Raw genomic sequence first — 14,894 nt, 5'->3', positions numbered from 1 at the left:
AATGCTTAAAGAGGAACAAAGATGACAGTTGGATCTTACTTCCCCCGAGAAACCAGGCAAGCAAGAAAAGAGTAGAGTATATATTTGAAGTGTCGACAGAAGAAACAAAAAACCTAAAATTCTATACTCTGGAAATTTTTCCATCAAAAATAAAGGAAAAGTAAATACTTTTCAGATAAACATAATTCTAGAGAATTTTTGCCAGTAGACATATCTAGTAAGAAATATTAAATGAAGTATTTTAGAGAGAAGGAAAAGCATATAGGTAAAAACCTCAGATCTATAAAGAAAAATAATTAAAGAAGGACTAAGTGAAGGTAAGATAAATTTTTTTTTATTTTTCTTATATATACCTTACATATATAAGCATATATAATCAAATACATTGTTGTTATTTTTATATGCTTCTGTGTGCTATATATAAGTGAAATGAATGAAGCAATGACTCAAAAAATAGAAGTTAAGATTATCTATTATTGTAAGGTACTGACACTACCCTTGAGGTAATATAGCATTCTTTTAATGTAGACTTGCATTAGTTGCAAATGTGTATTGCAAACTCTACATCACTATAAAGAGTAGAATAAATAAATAAAAGCAATATGTGAAGGAGAGAAAATTATATAAAATGCTTGATTAAAACCTCACAAGGCAGAAAAAATAGAAGGCAAAATAAGAACAAAGGAAAAAGCAACAAATAGAAAACAATAATAAATATGATTGATAGTAATCTAAATATATCCAATAATTCCTTTGAATGTCAATGATCTAAATGCATAAATTAAAAGACAGAAATTTTCAGAGTGGTTCACAAAACAATACCCAATTATATGTTGTCTATAAGAAACCTACTTTATTTTTTTAAGATTTTATTTATTTATTCATGAGAGACATAGAGAGAGAGAGGCAGAGACATAGGCAGAGAGAGAAGCAGGCTCCATGCAGGGAACCTGATGTGGACTCGATCCCAGGACTCCAGGATCATTCCCTGAACCAAAAGCATATGCTCAACTACTGAGCCACCCAGGAGTCCCAAGAAACCTACTTTAAATAAAAAGACATATAAATTAAAAATAAATAGGTGGGAAAAAATATGCCATGCTAAGACTGATCAAAAGAAAACAGAAGTAGCTATGTTAACTTCAGACAGTGCAGACTTCAAAGCAAGGAAAATTATAAGGGACATAAAGTAATCAGGGACATTACATAATGATAAATAGGTCAATTCCTTAGAAAAATTAATAATCCTTAATATACATATACACACCGGAGTGTTAATCTATGTGAGTCAAAAACTGAGCTGAAAAGAGAAAAATATTAATTCGCTAGCAGAGTTCAACAGCCCTCTATCAGAAATGGACAAATCCAGCAGCCAGAAAATCAGTAGGACACAATTGAACTCAATAACACCATAAGTCAACTAGATATAATGTACATCTATAGTCTACTTCATCCAACAATAGCAAAATGTATCTTGCTCATACATTCTCAAGCTCTTATGGAACATTCACCATAATAGACTATATAATGAGTCATAAATCACACCTTAACAAATTAAAAAAGAGAAATAATACCATACCTATTTTTATTTATTTTTAAAATCTTTGTTTAAATTCCAATTAGTTAACATACAGTGTGATATTAATTTCAGGTGTACAATATAGTGATTTAGCACTTTCATACAAGACCAGTGCTTATCACAAGTGTACTCCTTAATCCCTATCACCTATTTCACCCATCCTCACACCCACCGCCTCCCTGATAACCATCAATTTGTCCTCTATAGTTAAGAATCTGTTTCTTGGTTTGCCTATCTCTCTTTTTTTTCCCTTTGCTTGTTTTGTTTCTTAAATTTCATATATGACTGAAATCCACAATGCAATTAAACTAGAAATAAGTAACAGAAAGATAACTGGAAAAATCTCCAAATATGTGGAGATCAAACAACATATTTCTTAATAACACATGGTTCAAAGAATAAATCTCAAGAAAAATTAAAAAATAGTTTGAACTAATTGAAAATCAAAAAACAATTTATCACAACTTGTGGGATACAGGAAAATTCATGGCATAGAACGCATATATTATAAAAGAAGAAAGATCTAAAATCAATGATCTTAAATTTCCAATTTAGGAAACTAGAAAAAGAAGAGTAAATTAAATCCAAAGTAAGTAGAAGAAAAGAAACAATAAGAATTAGAGCAGAAATTAGTGCAGTTGAAAACAGAAAATCTATAATATATTCAACAAAATCAAAAGTTGGCTTTTTGAAATCATTAATAAAATAGGTTTGTGTCTATCCAGGCTAAGAAAAAAAAGAGAGAAGATATATATTATTGGCATAAATGAAAGAGACATCAGTATACTCCATGGACATTAAATGCATAATGAAGACATGCTCTGAGCAACTCTCTGCCAACAAATTAAATAACTTGGATGAAATAGACCAGTTTCTTAAAAGTCATAAACTACCAAAATTCACATAAAAGAAATAGACAATCTGAATATGTCTATAGCTCTTAAAGAGATTGAAACAATAATTAATCTCCCTAAAGAGAGAGCTTGACCAAGGCCAGATGGGCTCACTAGTGAATTCTTCTAAATATTTAAAGAAGAAATGAAACCAGTTCTCTTTTATAATCCCTTTTAGGGGATAGAAGTGGAGAGAATACTTGCTTACTTATTCTGAGGCCGGCATTACTGTAAAACAAAACCAAATAAATACATTACACAGAAAAGAAACTGCAGACTAATTTCTTTCATGATTATAGATGCAAAAATCGTCAGCCAAATATTATCAAATCAATTCCAAAAATTTATAAAAAGAATCACATGCCATTACCAATGTGATTTATCCAGATATGCAAGGATCGTTCAACATTTATAAATCAATTAAGGTAATCTGTCATATCAACAGGTTAAAACAGAAAAACTACATGATCATATCAGTAGGTGCATCAAAAGCACTTGGCAAAAATCAAACACATGTTTATGACAAAAAGTCTCAGTAAACTAGGAATGGAGGGAAACTTTCTATACTTGGTAAAAACTATAAAAACCTACAAGTAACATCATACTTAATTGTGAGAAATCTGAAGCTTTTCTGCTAAGATCAGGAACAAGACAAGGATATTATCCTCTCTCACTATTATTTTTCAACATCTCTTTCTTCGATTCTATCAAGTAGTATTTTTATATTAAAATTAATTAAATTTTATTAAATTAATTTTGTAATAATAGCATTATTTCCCTTTCACTACTGAAATGTGAATATTTAAACTATTAGGAAATGCTTACGTAAAAATCAATGGACATTCTTTCTAAGCCTATCTTTAGTCATCCTTTATGCAGGCATGCTGTATAGCCAGTTAGGAGGGCCTCGGGGCTTACTCAGCATCCCTGTGTCTACACCCTTATGATGAAAACTGTAGGAGGAATACAAGTAGTTGTCTGCCATTTAGTTCTCATGAGAAGAGCAAGGAAATTATGACATAAAGTTCAATATTCAATGGCCTTTCCCCCATATCTTTCTTATTTTTTCAAAATAACAATTTATGCCAAGGAATTCATTTTAATCTAAAATGTTTATATTCAAATCTATGTTTTTCTTTACCTATAAGTCAGACTGATAATGCAGCAATCTCTGACTGCTTCCATTCTAGTTTTAAAATTATGAACCATTTGTTTATTATGAAGAGATTCTATTTCAAAAAACTACTTTTAAGAAATATTAGAATTTTGTGCAAATAGGAACTTCTTTCTCCTTTTTTTTTTTTTAGAGAGAGAGAGAATGTGGTGGGTGGGGGAGGAAGAAGGAGAGAGAAAATCTTAAGCAGGGTCCATGTCCAGCACAGAGCCTGATGCAGATCTTGAACTCAAGACCCTGAGATTATGAGTCTGAGTTGAAATCAAGAGTTAGTCTCTCTTGCTGACAGTCTTTCAACTAAAAAGTTATGAGACAGACAAACAGAAAGGTAAACACACATGCCTGGAAACTGGCATGATCCCTTCTCCTAAATCTTTATTTCAGAGAGTTTGCTGGACAGTGAGGAAGTTTTTCATTTTTTTTACGTCCTGGTCTAGACGGTCTTAGGCAGATTTAATGTTTTTGAGTCTCAGAGATAGGCCCTTCTCAGTGATCTGCCCCTTTTGCAGTGTTGTGTTATCACTAATCATCTGAGTTCAGGACAATTTATTGTCTTTGCTCCAGGGGTTACAGGTTCCCGTATCCCGTCACTTCATCTTTTCCTTCCCTCAACAACAGTGGTTCTTGATCTGTGCCCATGAGAAAAAGTTTGCGGTTCCACACTGAAGGGCGTAAGAGCTTTCATTTCTTTTCTTTTATCGTCCTTCATTCCTTTCATCCTTCTCTCCTTCTCTCCTTCCTTCCTTTCTTTTTTTTTTATTTTTAAAATTTATTTATTCGTGAGAGACACAGAGAGAGGCAGAGAAATAGACAGAGGGAGAAGCAGACTCCCCACGGGTAGCCTGATGTGGGATTCCCTCCCAGGACCCTGGAATCATGACCTGAGCTAAAAGCAGATGCTCAACCAATGAACCACCCAGATGGCCTCCTTTTTTTTTTTTTTTTTTTCTTTCGGGGAAAAGGTTTGAGCAGAGTTCCTGTCTTTTCCACACAAGCACACCTTCCTCTCCCAGACCTGTACCACTGAGAAACACTGTCTGACTCTGCATCCTACACTCATATTTCTTATGAGTAGCCAGTGAAAATCATGAAGTAGAACCTGAGAGTGGCACAAACCCTGTTTGTGTCTTTGGCTCCGTCAGGTTCTGTACTCTCATGAAAGACAATATTTAGCTGTTAGCAATTAATGAAAAAAAAATCTGAATTCTTATTCATTTGCATTGCAGCCCAGTGTGTTTTGGTGTCACAATTGTGCCAGTTTTCTCATCTAACCAAAGGCAGGTACCTCTAAGGCTATTTGGGTGTCCTGCAACCTTAAGTCTCTGATGGGTTCAAGACAAATTTTGATTTTGAGATTATCTGTTTCTTACTGGTTGTTAGATTTGAAGGAACACTTTTTCCCACTTCCTATATCCTAAGAGTAAATGAGAAGTAACCTTTTAGATATATTTTAAAGTCCTTAATTGCAGTTTCCAGATGGCATACATTTGTCATTTGAACTTTGGAGGAACATTTGGAGTTTAAGTGCCTCTTCAGGACACCAAGAAAGAATTGACATTTATTTAAGGAAGCAGACATCATGAAATCATTCCCAAGAATAATTTTGGTTTGCCTTTATACTCAACATGAAAAATGATCTTAAAGTCTACACAGCTTGCCCCTCAGGTAGGCTTAATATTTCTTAACATCTGAGCCACTGTTTAATTGAACTTTCTCCAATGTCAACATCTAAAAAAAGTTGCAACTGGAAATGATAGCATATTATAGGAGGAATCAAAACTAGTATTGCTATTTGAGTCCCACTTTTACCAGTTATTATAAGACAAGACTCCTAACTTTTCTCATCCTCCACAATATAGGTAATAATTTCTATTTCTAGAGGTGTAGAAAGGATGATAATTGAATACATGACCAAGAATGATAAAATGTAAAGTGCTATAAAATAGTATTTTTTTGACATAAGATATATGGAAAATTTTACTCCAAATCTATTTCAGGAGAGCAAAAAAGTAAAAGTTATATGAAACAACATTGGTGGGTGAGTTTCTTTTTTTATTATTAAACAGTTCAATTATATCACTAGTTAATATCTTCATGATGAATACTTCCACAGAAATAAAACACTAATGTTTTGGTGTGATCATTTTTTTTAAGCATAAAGAAAAATTTTTAGTTATAAAACTGGTATTGAAGAGAAACTTTCCAATTATACCAATATTTTGAAGAGAAAATCATTCAAAGTATAAAATGCTAACTTACCTTCCTTATGCCAGGAACTATTATATACAGGGACTTGAAAGGAAACATGAGATCTCTTGAATTTCAATGTTGGAACTGTAAACAAAAGTGAGAATAAGGTTAAAGGAACCAAGAAGTAATGGTAAGCAATTCAGAGATTATTAAAAATGGCTACACCTTAATACTCCTTAGGTTTGAAGAAGCAAAAGGAGAAAGCAATAATCTATATCTGCTGAGAGCTTTAGCCTTGAAACAGCAGCCATGATACAGGAGCTCTGGTCTTAGATGGAAGATTGGGGTCATTGCCAAACTATAGGCCCTAGTGACCCCAAGGGAATAAGCAAACCACCTGTTTTTTCTTTCATGTTTTAATGTCCTGTGAGTGAATCCCATTGGATTAAAGCAAAGGAAGGCCAGGGATCAACAGGCTACAGGTAAAAAAGTGAGCAAAAGTCAGGCTCCTGTAGTACAAAACAGGGCAGAAAAGGACAAAGAGTGGATCTGGACAGGTACACAAAAAAATATCTAGCTTGCTATGTTTATTAGTTACTATTTCTTGTTCACCTTCAGCTGCTCAGTATGCACTGCTAATTATCTATGAGCCATCTTTTCTCTAGTAAACTAAGGAACAGATTATCTCATCTATATTGGATACTCATCTCATTAGTAATCAGTGGCTTTAATTCTCCAAAATTTCATCTGAAACATTCTTAGTCTAGTCTACATTTGAGGTTAATGAAGACTTTGAGATCTCCTGCTGTCTCAACTGGGAGCCATAGACCAGTCTATTCTCCCACTTCCACCCCAGTTCACCTGCTACGGATACTGGATAACTTATTTGGCACCTTTGCAAAAGTCTCTTTTTCATAGGTCTCCATGATATGGGCATTTAGGATAGTAATGCAGGAAAAAAAGACTATTTCTGCCACTAGTCATCTATCTGTGACTGTTTTGAATACCTCCCTATTTTTAGAGGACTAAGCCCTTTATAAATTTGTCTTTAATGATTTTCCTATCCACATTGTCACATGGTTCATTTCCAAAGCTGTTTAAGAAAAAAAGTAAAGATCTAATGAGTCTGATTCTCTTCTTTTGGCATTGAATGTACATACAAGGTGATGCTGTGTGGTATATGTGGGAGTTTGTGCCATCATACTATGCCTACTTTGGGATATATGTCTGCTGTTGGATCATCACTCCATGGAAATATATTTAAAGAAAGCAAACTAACCATTTTCAGTAGCACATAGGAAAATAAAGACGAAGGGACATAATGGAATAAGACATCTGACTGGAAAATAAATAAGAGGAAAAAGTATCATTATGGCACCAAAAGGTAAGTTGAAATATTAGATCTATACATCCCACTAAAATTTGGATTAGTATTTTTCACAGAGCAGTAAGCATTTTCCTAAAGGAATAGACTTAAATATGGCCCTTGAACAAATAAATGCAAAAGCACTTTCTTTGTCCTCAGTCAAACTTACTTTGCTTTTTTAACACCATAAGGAAAAGACAGCTTGGATTTCAAACTGATTCTTAAAGCAGTAGAGCTGTATAAATCTTTATGTAAAAGATCTTATGTCTCATTTAATTTTGAAATGGTACAGTTAATAATCAGAACCCTGTTTATTAAAACTATAAACTGAATCTTATAAAATCTGTGCTTGACAAGAATTCTGTTTAAAAAATATTCATGTGGAATATTTCCCAGATTATCCATCTGTGTTTCTAATTTATTCCACTAAGGATAAAAATGTCAGGATTGTAGGGTAGGAATAATGACTGAATTCATGAGCAGTGGTTAGACTAAATTTGATATGAAATAATTATGGTGGATGCCCCTTCAAAAAAATCTGGCTGTAAATGTATTTAGCTAAAAATAGAGTTTTGGAGTTAAGCTTTCTAGAAGCAAAACATGCAGAATATTATTTTATGAATTACAAAATACAACAGGGTGAAAGGATCATCATTTGAAATGACTGCTCCTACAGGCAGCAAAAACAGGTAGCAAAAACATCAGGTGGAAGGAATCATGAATTACCAGTTTCTAATACAATTTGAGGCTAATAAAGTACTGTAATAAATACTGTAAGTCCTTCATGAAGAATATAAAGTTATATAGAAGAAAAAATTCTGGCTTCATCACTACTCTAATATAAATCAGAGTTTCTATTTATATCTGCAAACCATGATGACAAAAATCAGTGTAACCTGTTTTAAACTATAGCTGCATCTAATTATAATGAACTTCATGAATGGGGTTTAGTGCCTGGAGATTATCTGGATATATAGTTTTACCTTTGATAAAGCCTCATAGCAGGTGAACTAAGCCTCTTGATGTTCTATTAGGGAATACTTAAGACAACTTAGCTTTTGTAATTGTGTTTGAGGGTTTAGGACACCTTTGGTGCCCTGTTTCCAAGAAAGTTTGATGAAATAATATGATTAAATGTCTCTAAGAATATTTCTGAAATATACACTTGATTTATATCTTCTGAAACACTTAGTTTAAAGTCTACCTATTAGGGAAAGAAATATGTTATTTTAAAGCTCGTTAACCATAGTGCAAGTAAGAACACATAAAGCAATTAAAATATGTTTAGTTCAGTGCACCTGTAAGTAGAAAATGTTTCAAGCATACTCTTATGTGCTTTTGGTGGGATAACAATAAGAGAATCACATTAAATTATCTAATTTTTATTCATGCATGTCTTGGTAGGAACAGGGATTGAATTAATTGTCCATAGATTTTTCAATTGGATCTAGAAGAGAAGGCCTGTACAAATTGGTCCCAAAAGAATCAAAACTACTATTATAGAATCATAGTTACAGTTTACTTGAATATACCATATACAAAAACTGTTGTGTTTTTTATATAAGAAATATTTGCCTATCGAGTCCATTCTATTCTCATTTTTGTTACCTCATTATGCTTTTCAATGAGTGAATTCAAGAGGTAAAAAATTTTATTTTTTCCTTTTCATCATTATTTTAATATGTAAATGTTTTAATTTTTAAGGTTGAAAAGTATTTACTTTGTAATATTCAAATACAGCATAGACATAGAGATTAGGAAAATATTTTTAGAATATCATAATAAAATCAATTTAAGTAAAATAATCTTAATGAGGATTTTAAAACTACATAACTATAAGTCAGCTTATCTGGATCTTGGAGTGAATTTGTCTGGCTGTAAGGGATTATGGTCAGTTACCTTGGTCACAATAAAGATATAATGAATTGTTACATAATATAAATTATTTAATATACATGGGTGTGTGTATATATTAAATATATATGTTTATATATTAAATATATGTGCATAGATTTATATGTATATATTAAAAGACACATGGTATTTGTTATACACATCATAAAATAAGTTTTCTTTATAAAATTAATAATCAGCCATTTTTCTGGTTTTCAAAATGTGCAAAGTCAGATCTGTCATAAAGCAACTCGACCATTAATACCAAGTTTAAACAAACAAAAATGCTTTATGTAAGAATTGATGTTATCTTTATATATCATTGAAAGTTCATGGTTTTTTTCCACAGATTTTCCAATGTTAGGAAATTGTGCATTATTACAGCTTGGAAGTCAGTTATCATTTATTAAAAAAAAAAAAAAAGCTCTGTGGGAGGAAAACCACTAACAGTGGAAGGGGCAATAGAAGTAATTGCTCAGAATAATTGTCTTTGTGATAATACTTGGCATGATCATGAAAATGTGAGTACTTATGGCAACACTTAATTGTTGCCTCTAGGGACATCATTTTACTTCTGGAAAAGAAAAAATTATCTTTTCAAGGTAATATTCCAAAAATACAGGGAAGGTTAACCAATTAATTGGAAAACTGGGAAAAGAAAGAAATACTGAGTACCAATAGAAAATTCAGAGATAATTTATTTTATATATTCATTTACTGTGAAACATCTTAAAAGATGGAATGTTGGGATATTTATATCTTCCAATCTAATTAAAACAATTCCATAAATCACATATAGAAATTTTCCTCACATTTGCGTGAAATGTTATGAAGAATGCAGAATCAAGAAAATCAAGTTGGTCTTTGAAGAGTCACATGCTAACAAAGTTATCATTTAAGGTACATTATTTTTACTGTAGTTACCTTATTTATTCTTCAAATTTAGTGATGTGTGTCCCAGAACTTAAGACATTTTGTCCTGAGTCTAAAGATAGCACACCAGAAGAAAACAAAAATCCGTGTTTCTAAAAATCCAGGTTGAGAAACGTTTATGTATATGTGTGACTAGGACGATCAGTGTATGTGGACTGGTTTGTAAAAAGTAAATCGCATCCTGAATGCATATAAAGATATGTGGAAAACCTAAAGATCTCTGATATAATCTGTAAGGCTTATAAGACAATACAGATGGGAATTACATGATATAAAAATATAAAATGACATGGTGTTATAACTGGAGATACTTAATACATTGGTCCTACTTCCTTTCTCTTAATCATCATGTCAGAAATAGAATGGTCAACAAATATTCATAGTCTCTCCTACATTTTTCAACTTCCATGTGATTGGCTGAGAAGCATGATGTGATAAATTTTGACAATGAGTTATGGATAGAATGATGTGTACTAATTACAGACCAAGGCAAAAAAGAGCTGGTACACACATCTCCAGTTGTTTCTTCTTCTGTTTCATAGATCCAGGTGACTAGATGTTCCCAGAAGGTGCATGTGTAAGAAAGTGAAGCGTATTTCAGACTGGTGTCCTGTGTGACTCTGTGGAATACAGCCTCCATCCAAAATTGTGATGGATAAGTAGAATGATAAAGACCTAAATATTTGTTGTGTTAATCCCCTGCAATTTTAGAATTTCTATTTTTACTGAGACAAAACTTATCCTATACTTACTAAAATATAGATGAAGAAATAGTATGGAGAAAATAGAGATATTATTTATCTTTTCTCAATTAAGATTATCAGGTAATCAGGAAAAATATTTTCAAGGACAACCTTAGTCTATTTTTCCACATCAAATAATATTTTATCATTTTTTAAGAACAAAAAGTTTTAAAAATTAAACATCTTTGCTAGCCACAGATGACTTACTATAATGACTTTTTGTTTCATGCTTTGGAGTATTTTTACTGGTATTCAACTCTTTATCAAATTCTCCTCTAAAATCAATTACTTTGTTCACAGTCACTTTTATTAAAATAATCCTAGATTCTAATTTTTTAGGAAAACATGGAAAAGTAAAGTCAGGTCACAACCTCTGTAGGAAATAAGAAATCTTCATTAATAAACAATTAAATATTAATTAATATTATTAATAATGTATTGTTTATGAATTATAATTTATAAAAGGTATCTATTGGCTTCTAGTTATTACTTCAGAAACATAAGATACATGTTCTTTAGGAAACATGAGATATTAAAGATATTCATAGCAGCATCACTGAAGTCAAATGATTTCATAAATATTTGCTATAGTTTTTTTCTACTATGCCTAAAATAAATGGCTTTTGAAAATAATAGTTGAAGTGAGGCTAAGGTGTTTAATCATTCTGAAAACCTATTTACTGTGTACATATCACATAGCAATAGAGATGATTTCTATTATAGCTCAAACCAAAACACAATTAGAAACAAATAGTTTTCTTCCCTCTGAGAGTTTGAAATCCATGCTACCCCTTCATTTCTTGAGATTTCTTCCTGTGTAGGGGGTGAATTTTCTAGGGCTAGTGTGTAAGAAAAATTACTGGGATCCCCTGCAGCCAGCAAGTCAAGCAATCTGATATCCTTGAAAAGACAGTGAAAATGAGTTCCGTAATAAAACCTATTCCTGGGGATTGGTGGTGACTATTGTAGACTACACAAATGGTTGCTGCTTTCCTTGGAGATTCAGGGTAGAAGCTATTCTATATGCCTTCAGTGGAGTTAACCTGTTTGTCTAGATTTTGTAATGCAAGGTAATACCTAAATAAACAAGATCTTAAGTAAAGAATGGATACAATTTCTATGTAAATTAGATATCATTGCATGATATTCATGTTTTTTTTTGTTATGTATAACTAAAGAATTGTGTATTCAGCAATAATAATGGAATGATCAATAAAGATGTCCTGCACTTTGACCAAAATTGGTCTATAAATAGATGTAAGTTAAATAGGCCGTTTTTATCACAAACTAAATTTGATGCACACTGCAAAAGTAATGCCTATCTTGCTATACTCATGAGAAAGTATTTTTGAAGGTTTGTGGTATTGAAGGTATGGCGGGATCTCATTTAAAAAAAAATTCCTTAATGATTTCAAGATCTAACAAAAGCAAAATCAGCATATAACTCATACAATTAAAGTTTTCTTAAATATTATAGCTGTGCCTTATGATTAGTGAAATTCAAAATACTTATTAGGGTTTCTTCATTCCTCAAAAAGCTTTTGGGTTTGGCAGAAATTAATTTGTAATTTAAATTAAAGATAAGCTTTGATGATTCACAAAAGTCTGAATGTTCTTTTTATCAGCTTACTTGATAGTAAATCAAGATTTGGGTATGTTTTTCTTTTGAACCTTCTTCCTCAAGTGTTTTCCTTTCATGTAAGACACTTTCCTCAAGTCTTGTGCCAAATTTGGGTTGGCATTTTAAAAATGACTCTGTGTTGAAATCTTAATTGTGACATTTCTCCACAAAATGTGTTATTAAAAAGCAGTAGAGAAAAAAGTTTTATGGTGTTCACAGTAACATATTATTTAATATTGAAAAACAATCTCTTAATTTTTTATGCTATATTTGTTTGAATCAAAAGTTCCATGGGTGGAATATAGCTCCCTTTCTTTTAGTTATTCTAAACACATTTTCATAATTTTCCCACACATAGTACCATTATGCCCAGGGCACTGGTTCATGGACATTTGAGAAAACATTGAATAAACCCAGATCTCACTCCCCTAGCTCACAACATGCCCACTCTTACCTATATACTAGGATTCCAGCCAATTCTTTCCTCTTACCAATCCCTAGTGGACGGTAAAACTCTAGAATGGGAAAGCAGACTTACAGAGGTGGTTTATTATAATAGCATATCAGTATATTTAACTAAAAATATTCCTCCGTTGGGGAGCCTGGATGGCTCAGCCTGTTAAGACTCAAACATTTGATTTATGTTCAGATCATGATCTCAAGGGCATGGGATTAAGCTCTGCATCAGGCTCTTTGACTCAGCACTATGGCTTGCCCTCTCACACCCCCTGCTTGCACTCACACTGGCTTTCTCTCTCTCTCTCTCTCTCTCTCTCAAATAAATAAATAAATAAATAAATAAATAATAAAATCTTTTAAAAATAGGCCTATATTAACTAAATTAAACTTCTTATGAACTCATTGTATTCCTTCTTTTAATGTTTTTTAATTGAAGTTCGATTTGCCAACATATAGTATGACACCCAGGGCTCATCCCATCAAGTGCCCTCCTCAGTGCCTGTCACCCAGCCACCCCATCGCCCCGTCTACCTCCCCTTCCACTATCCCTTGTTCGTTTTCCAGAGTTAGGAGTCTCTCATGGTTTGTCTCCCTCTCTAATTTTTCCCACTCATTTTCCCTTCTTTCCCCTATAATGCCTTTCACTATTTCTTATATTCCCCGTATGAGTGAAACCATATGATGATTGTCCTCCAATTGACTCACTTCACTCAGCATAATACCCTCCAGTCCCATCCACATTGAAGCACATGGTGGGTAGTCATCCTTTCTAATGGTTGAGTAATTTCCATTGTATATATAGACCACATCTTCTTTATCCATTCATCTTTCTTTTCATTTTTTTAAAGATTTTATTTATTCATGAGAGACAGAGAGAGAGAGAGAGAGAGAGAGAGAGAGAGGCTCAGAGGCATAGGCAGAGGGAGAAGCAGACTCCATGCAGGGAGCCTGATGTGGGAATGATTCCAGGTCTCCAGATCAGGCCCTAGGATGAAGGTGGCGCTAAACACCGAGCCACTTGGGGTGCCAGTCCATTCATTTTTCGATGGACATCGAGGCTCCTTCCACAGTTTGGCTCTTGTGGACATTGCTGCTGTGAACATTGGGGTGCAGGTGTCCCAGTGTTCCACTGCATCTGTATCTTTGGGGTAAATCCCTGTAGGGCAATTGCTGGGTCATAGGCTAACTCTGTTTTTAACTCTTTGAGGAACCTCCACACTGTTTTCCAGAGTGGCTGCACCAGTTCACATTCCCACCAACAGTGCAAGAGGGTTCCCTTTTCTCCGCATCCTCTCCAACATTTGTGGTTTCCCGTCTTGTTATTTTCACCATTCTCACTGGTGTGAGGTGGTATCTCGTTGTGGTTTTGATTTGTATTTCCCTGATGGCCAGTGATGCAGAGCATTTTCTCATGTGCTTGTTGGCCATGTGTAACTCTTTGGTGAAATTTCTGTTCATGTCTTTTGCCCATTTCACAATTGGATTTTTTGTTTTTTGGGGTGTTGAGTTTAGTAAGTTCTTTATAGATCTTGGATACTGGCCTTTATCTGATATGTCATTTGCAAATATCTTCTCCCTTTCTGTAGGTTGTCTTTTATTTTGTTGACTGTTTCTTTTGCTGTGCAGAAGCTTTTTATCTAGATTAAGTCCCATTAGTTCATTTTTGCTTTTGTTTCCTTTTCTTCCATAGATTTATCTTGCAAGAAGTTCCTGTGGCCAAGTTACAAAGGGTGTTGCCTGTCTTCTCTTCTAGGATTTTGATAGATTCTTGTCTCACATTTAGATCCTACAACCATCTTGAGTGTATGTTGTGTCTGATGTAAGGGAATGGTATAGTTTCATTCTTCTGCATGTGACTGTCCAATTTTCCCAGCACCATTTATTGAAGAGAATTTTTTCCAGTGGATAATCTTTCCTGCTTTGTCGAATATTAGCTGACCATAGAGTTGAGGGCCCTGTTCTGGGTTCTCTATTTTGTTCCATTGATCTGTGTGTCTCTTTTTGTGCCACTACCACAGTATCTTGATGATCACAGCTTTGTAG

At 33.3% G+C, this 14,894-nt stretch overlaps 1 long non-coding RNA gene across 1 annotated transcript in view; it reads right to left on the bottom strand.

Annotated features, from left to right (window-relative positions):
* LOC111093471 overlaps nucleotides 1-14,894 on the bottom strand; it is a 281,715-nt gene that overhangs the window by 16,933 nt on the left and 249,888 nt on the right. The window contains exon 2 of the long non-coding RNA XR_005382069.1: nucleotides 5,906-5,980. This is a non-coding gene — a long non-coding RNA (uncharacterized LOC111093471). The remainder of the gene's footprint in view (nucleotides 1-5,905; nucleotides 5,981-14,894) is intronic.

Source organism: Canis lupus, chromosome 31 (assembly GCF_011100685.1).
Source record: "Canis lupus familiaris isolate Mischka breed German Shepherd chromosome 31, alternate assembly UU_Cfam_GSD_1.0, whole genome shotgun sequence".
NCBI classification, from domain to species: domain Eukaryota; kingdom Metazoa; phylum Chordata; class Mammalia; order Carnivora; family Canidae; genus Canis; species Canis lupus.
Note: the sequence above shows the minus strand (reverse complement) of the source record. Positions and strands in the feature narration are given on the sequence as shown.